We start from the raw sequence: 7,375 nt of genomic DNA on the forward strand, positions 1-7,375 counted from the left end.
ACCTACCAGAGCCCTCAGCTTTTTGCTCTGACTGTGGGCTTATGGCCTTAAATTGGGCCTCCGGTTTTGTCTTTGTTTTTTTTTTTTTTTTTTTTGCAGAACACAATATGGTGACCAGAATCTGGGTCAAGGACCCAGTGAGAAGGAGTGTCTGTCCTCATGTTTCGCCTTTCAGCACGCAGAACGTATGAGCCTATTCCAGGCAAGCTGGGTCAGCTCTGGGAGCAGCATGGTCCAGCTGGGTCAAGAATTCAAAGCCCAGAGAATCAAGAGATTGAGGGCATTCGGTATAGTCATCCTGTTTATGTATCCCTGGTCTCCTAAAATGAATCAGGATACTGTCTTTCCGAGTTGGCCATTCAAGGAGATTATCAGAATCGTTTCTTTTCTTTTCTTTCTTTTTTTTTTTTAAGATTTTGTTTACTTATTCATGGGAGACACAGAGAGAAAGAGAGGCAGAGACACAGGCAGAGGGAGAAGCAGGCTCCATGCAGGGAGCCCGACACGAGACTCGAACCCGGGTCCCCAGGGTCACGCCCTGGGCCGAAGGTGGAGCTAAACCGCTGAGCCACCCAGGGATCCCCGGAATCATTTCTAAACCAGGCATGGACCTTATCCTGTCATTCCTACACAATCTGAGGCCTTCCCATGATTTTCCTGTTAACACGCTCCGGGAAATGAAGATGTATGCCACATGGTAGAGCCAAAAAGAATTCCCTGTAAGGGTCTGAGAATAAAGTCTTTGATTGCTTATGAAAAATCATTTAACTTTTCTTTTTTAAAAGATTTTGTTTATTTATATGACAGAGAGAGAGCACATGCAGGGGGAACAGCAGAGGGAGAGGGAGAAGCAGACTCCGCACTGAGGAGGGAGCCCAACGTAGGACTGGACCCCAGGGCCCCGGGATCATGACCAGAGCCAAAGGCAGATGCTTAACCAGCTGAGCCACCCAGTACCTTACCTTTCCTTTCTTAGCTTCTTTACGCATTAAAGACTATAATGAACTTGATTAGAGAAAGAGAAGAGTGTACACTTAGTGAGTTCTTATTTTGTGCCAGGTACTACGGTCAGCTCTTTTCTGTATTTCTTATTTTTTTTCCTTTTTTTCCAGTAAAAAAGACTAGTATTTAAAACCCATTTCAATGAGAACACTTCCTCACTACTTTTAAATAAAACAGATTTACATTTTTTATTACAAAACTGCTCTGGCCTTAGGCCTTAGCTGCTTTCCTGACCTACAGGGTTTCGATGCCCCCTCACTACTGACTCCCCCGGGCTTCTGAGGCGCACATTAGATGAGTTCTCCGTTGGAGGCCCGGGTGGTGACTTGAGGGGGGGTTGATTCTTACCAAGTGTTTAACCACTTGCAGTCTTGCATTCACCGAAGGGATGTTCTTGTGAACTTGAGGAGTATGTGCTTTTTCCCATCCAAGCATCTTTATCATATCTTTTCCCCAATACGGACATTTTTGTACTTTTTATTCTGGTAACTATATGCAGTTTATGAGGGTGATGGGCTCCACCCCCATATTTTTCATGGTCTGCAGGTAAGGGATGAAATGCTTCATCTGGAATTCTTGGTAAGTTTGTGATGAATCCAATCTGTTCAAGTGAGAGGCTCCACGTGGTTTGTCACAGTTTGTTGTCGGTCTGGGGGCCTCGGAACTATTGAGTGCAAAATCCCTGCCATGAGCGTGGTGCTGCTGTTTTCAGAGACGAGGGGCAGCAGAGCAGAGGAAAGACTCTGCCCTTTCACATATTTCTTGTATAAGTACCACAACAATATTGATCTCTCTTCCTTTGTAGTTTATAAAATTGAGGCTGAGATTTACCTAAAGTTAGAGGAGCTGCCGATGGGTAGGTTTAAAACTCAGATGTGTTTGTTCTTGAAGTCTTTAAATGTCCTTGAAGTCTTTAACTGCCATACGTTGTTTACAAGGAGATGACTAGAAAGGGATTCTTATTTTAGAAACTTGCATTTCCTATTGCATTTTATAGTATTCAACGTGTTTTGTGAACACCTCTTTTTTAGAGGGTCTTATAAGAACTGTAAATAAGGCAGACCAGGTCTTTCTCCCATTTTTCAGATGAGGAAACTAAGGTCCAGACAGGTTAAATGCTTGGCCAAGTTCCCAGAAGTGGTAAATACTGGGACAGGAATAAGAATGCAGGTCTTCTGACCCCTCTCCAGAGTGATATGTGCTTTTTCACAGCCTCTTGATTTAGGCAAACAGCCACATGCTAGAAGAGACCTGTGTGACCATAGAAACTTCAGCTCTCATTTTACATTTGCAGAAACTAAGATCCAGAGATGGAGTGTTACTTAGCCAAGCTCACCCAATTAGCCAACCACAGACTTGGCACCCAAAACCAGACTGCTGATATTCCCAATTTATTTTTTATTTATTCATGAGAGACACGCAGAGAGAGGCAGAGACACAGGCAGAGGGAGAAGCAGGCTCCTTGCAGGGAGCCCAATGGGGACTCAAACCCAGGACCCCCAGGATCATGACCTGAGCCAAAGGCAGACGCTCAACCATGGAGCCACCCAGGCGTCCCTATTTCTATACTTTCAAAAGAAACTGAAGTGAGGCAATCAATAATAAAAAAAAATATTTGAAGGAAACATTTCTTCAGTTGCTTTGGAAGCGCAGAAGGGGAAGCCTCAGGATGGCGAAATTTTGTGTCTGCTTCTATCCTCAACCCCAAAGTATTTCCTAAAAGATTTTGTTTAGGGAAGAAAATCATTAAGGTCATTGATATGATGGCAATAGACTACAGAGTAATTTGCTCTTGATGACAATGGGTAACCTCCTGCTAAAAAATGTCATTTTTTTACGCAGACTTATTAGCTCTCAAGGACAGTTTCTTCCAGGATCAGAAAACTCCATCCCCAGTTCCAAGACTGATGGAGTCATTATAGCATCCAGCACTAGAGGGTGCCCTATGCGAAGGCTGGCTGCCCAGACTCCCGGGAAGCCACCTGAGCAGCAAGAGACAGAGGCAAAAAAAGAAGGGAAATAAACAGTAAACAAGTGCAACAGTTATCACGGGGCCAGACATCACAAGCCACCGACGGGTGAAGAAAATTTATGTGTGTGTCTTTGTGTCTGTGTCTTCATGTTTGGTTTTAGCTTTTGTTATTGTTTTAATGCAGACGTGGTCCAGGATAGGATCGATTATTCGCATATATACCATTCAATCCTTACAACCCTGCAAAGTAGATTTTATGAGCTCCACTTTATAGATGAAGAAATTGAGGGGGCAGCCCGGGTAGCTCAGTGGTTTAGCACTGCCTTTGGCCCAGAGCCTGATCCTGGGGACCCGGGATTGAGTCCTGTGTCAGGCTCCCTGCCTGGAGCCTGCTTCTCCCTCTGCCTGTCTTTGCCTCTCTCTCTCTCTCTCTCTGTCTCTCATGAATAAATAAATAAATCTTTAAAAATAAATTAGAAATAAATTAAAAAAAGGAAACTGAGGTCCAGTGAAATTAAGCAAGATGTTCAGTCACAGACATAGCAATGTCAGATCTCCAATGGCCGAAGCATCTTCCTAATTAACTGTCCTTCCAGTGTTATTTCTGCTGCGCTGGGTCTGGAAGACCATGTGATGTCCTATTGTCTAATTAAATGCCTTTCTTTTGCAGACCTTTTTAGAATATTTTCAGCTAAAACTTTGTTATTGCACAGCCTTGCCCTTCTACTCCAGCCAGTCCAGTATTTTTGCTGTTCTATGCACACATCTTTTTGGACTCCCTAGTGATTACTCCAATCTCACCTACTAGAAACATCCTTTTTTTTTTCATCTAACTCTGAGACCACCTTGCCTTCGTGCCACAGGGTCTGCGTGGCTGTGACCTCTGGGCCTTAGGGCACTTCTCTCTGACCCTGACTGTTGGGGTCTATTGAGGCATAATGGGTGCCAAATAAATACTGATTCACAGTGGTTCTCAAACCTTAACAAGCATTAGTCACCCAGGGTGCTTGGTGACCTTGCAGATGCCCGAGCCCTCCTTCCAAACATTATGATACTCGAGGTTGGAGATAGTGTCCTTGCATATTTAACAAGCATCCTGGTTGACTCTGATGTAGGTAGTTCATGAACTTCATTTGTACAAAATACTTCTTGCTGTATTTCTCCGAAGCTATTCACACTCATATATCACATCATCTGATGCAATTTGCCATTTGTTGCTCTTACTTTAGACATTTTCTCAGCTTACCTCCTTTCTATAGATTTTGTTTTTCAAGAACAAAAGTTCCATCCCCCCCCCCCCCACACTTCATACCCATTAGGTTCCTATTGGGTTACCAGTTTCCCAGTGCTTCTCTCTGCCTAAACCTCCTTCCTGTATCCCTTACCTGTGTAGTTCCTACTCCCCTTTGGGACTCAGTGTAGGCTGCTCCAAGTGATCTTGTTGCCTGAATCCCGGAGGCACTCCTACTGTGTGTTCCCATGGCATCCCGCACCTCTCCCACCAGAGCATGGCACGTGGTACACACACCTTTCTGTCTCCTGCATGGGTCATTCTGTATTTTCTTAGTGACTTAGGCCAACCTTATCTACTGAATACTTGCTGTATCCCTTTGTGAAAGTGGGAACTTGGTTTTCTGGTTCATGATCATCTTTCAGCATCTAGTGCAGAGCCTGATGCATAGTAGACAAATACTTATTTGTAGAATAAACATTTATTTTTTTTAAGATTTTATTTATTTATTCATGAGAAACACACACACAAAGAGAGAGAGAGAGAGAGAGAGAGAGAGAGAGAGAGAGAGAGAGGCAGAGACACAGGCAGAGGGAGAAGCAGGCTCCATGCAGGGAGCCCAACGTGGGACTCGATCCCGGGTCTCCAGGATCAGGCCCTGGGCTGCAGGAGGCGCTAAACCTCTGAGTCACCTGGGCTGCCCTAGAATAAGCATTTATAATTATTTGTAGAACAAGTGAATGAACAAACGAGAAGAATGAGTAAAATGAGAGAAGAAATTTTTAAAAGTATCTTAACTCACAATGGGCTAGGACATATGGGGACAATGACCTTTGGGGTCAAGTGGGACATCTAGAAGATGACCAAGGGGAGCTGTGAAGACCTAGTTACTTCACCCACCTCATTTTTCCTGTGGATGCAAGTCGGTTCAACTCAATACATATGTAGTGATGCCTTTGATGTGACAGGCACTGTTAGACACTGGGAAAGCAAAAACGTATAAGCCACAGCCCTTGAATTTGTGGATATGATATTTAAAGTGAAACCATTTTGTGATCTATATGCCAGTGGGTTTAACTATTAATAAGAAATAAGAGATGACGTTATTCCACTCTCGGGAGAGTTCAAATGACTGAGTCTTATAATTGCCACATAATGTAAGAGAAATCTGAAAGAGCAATGCAGCAGAATGGGAAAAAGCCAGGCTTCAAAGTCCCATGAACCCAGGCTGGAACCCTGGAGCTGCAGGGACCCTCGGCCACGTGTGTGAAGTAGGTCTGATGATAATACTAACACTCCTGGCGTGTAATAGCAATGGTTAATACGATTGAGCACTGTGCCAGGCACTCTGATAAGCCCTTTCCATGCATTAATTTACTTGATCATCCCAGCTATCCAGTGTAAGTGCTTTTAGCATTCACATTTTACTACTTGAGGAAACTGGCTCAGAGAGTTTACGTAATTTGCCTAATGTGATATCTGATAACAAATGGCACAGTCAGGATTTGAACCTGGGACTAGCTGATGAATAAACGAGATAATGCATGGTGCCTGGCAGGTAATAAGCCTTCAATAAATGGTTTATAATATTTTTATTGTACTCAAGAAGTGGGGCCCACAGAATTACTGTTATTGAGGTGAGTCACTATGAGGATGGTTCAGGAGATAGGGAGGAGGGCGGGATTCCTGGGCTTGTGACCCAAGCCAGAGGCTGGAAAGAAGTCCACTAGCCACCAGTGCTTCTGCAACATCTTCTGCACTGTGCTTCCCAGACTCAAGAGCCATCACCACAGACCTCACACCTGGGGAGCTAGAGCACCTCGGGGTTACAAAGACCTCACAGGTTGCCCAGTTGGGGTCCCCATCCAGTGCACACATCCCCTTACCACGTGTCTTCCAAGTAGATGTCTCTGCTTTAATCTCTGTCTCAAATCTACCCCCCAATCTGTACACCGCCTCTTCATTGCTCTCATGCAGGGAGGACAGGGGATAGAGCCCCAGCCCCAGAAGTCACCGCTGGACAACACTTTCAAGATCTTCTAAGTCAACCCTCTGTGTTGTGCATGTGGCCCATTGGGAGTGGGGGATTAGCAGGGACATAACCTTGGGAGAGGCTGGAGATCTTCCCTCCCTCCCACAGGATGAGTCATTCTTTCCCACCCCCACTTCACTCCTCCCTCCAGGAGGCAGGGAGAGCAAGAAAAGTTCATGTGTTAATGGATCCAAATTAACATTGGTACAGGTGGATAGGCCCTAAGTCATGGGGAGCTGGTGTGCTGGGCACCAGGGCTGGGGAGAAATGGCTCAGCGTGCTGGAGTCCAGAAGGCCCAGGGCACACAGATCTATGTACATGGAGTCTAGAAGCGACGCCTCCCCAGGTGGCACAGGCCCCTGTTGGAGCTGCCAGGCTACAGGCTGCTCATTGATGACTAATTTCCAGCTCCAGGGCTCTCCTCGCTTTTCCTTTTGCCAACTTGAAGACCTGAGGAGGGAGATGTCAGAATGTAATTTGCTGCTTCCAGAATCCTCCTGGTTTAGCTCTCAGCACAAGGGCTGGTTGGTGAGGGACCAGAGGATAAAACCCTGCTTCCTGTTTGTCTTGTCTTCTCTTCTCTCGGCACACAGCAGGCAAGGCCTTATCATCCCCTGATGAGTCAGGACAGCTGCCTGCTTCAAAGAGCTGCCGCCTCAAAGTAGAGCATTCCTTCAGGTTCTTCGGTCCCCAAATGCCTTGTGAAATTGTACCAGGACCCTGACATCCCAAGAAGACTAAGAAGTTTATGTTATGACCATTTGGTAGCTTATATGTTACATGTTAGCATAGGTGCTTGATGAAAGCAAAATCAGAAAAAAAAAAAAAAAAAAAAAGCAAGATCATGTTGACCTTGAGCATGAGTCCATTCTGGAACAGGGGGTCTGCGCCCCCACACTGCCTTTTTTTCTCACGGAGGCCCCCAGCCATCCCCTCCGGCTGGAGTCCCATCCCTCCTGCAGGGCTTTGAATTTCAGTTGCTAAAACACTCCCTGGACCTCATCACCAGTTCTTCCTAACAACCAAAGCTTTCATTGTCTCCAAGACTTGTGCTTAGGCTATTTTTAACTTGTCTTTTCTTTTAAGAAAAAAAAAAATTACACCAGAGGAGCTTAATGAGCCCCATTTAGCTTTTTT

General features: G+C 45.1%; 1 pseudogene; it reads right to left on the reverse strand.

Annotated features, from left to right (window-relative positions):
• Positions 1–1,219: 1,219 nt before the first annotated feature.
• Positions 1,220–1,691, reverse strand: LOC129519786 (39S ribosomal protein L30, mitochondrial-like; annotated as a pseudogene).
• Positions 1,692–7,375: the final 5,684 nt, after the last annotated feature.

The sequence above is a fragment of the Nyctereutes procyonoides genome, unplaced genomic scaffold (genome assembly GCF_905146905.1).
Source record: "Nyctereutes procyonoides isolate TBG_1078 unplaced genomic scaffold, NYPRO_anot_genome, whole genome shotgun sequence".
Lineage (NCBI taxonomy): Eukaryota > Metazoa > Chordata > Mammalia > Carnivora > Canidae > Nyctereutes > Nyctereutes procyonoides.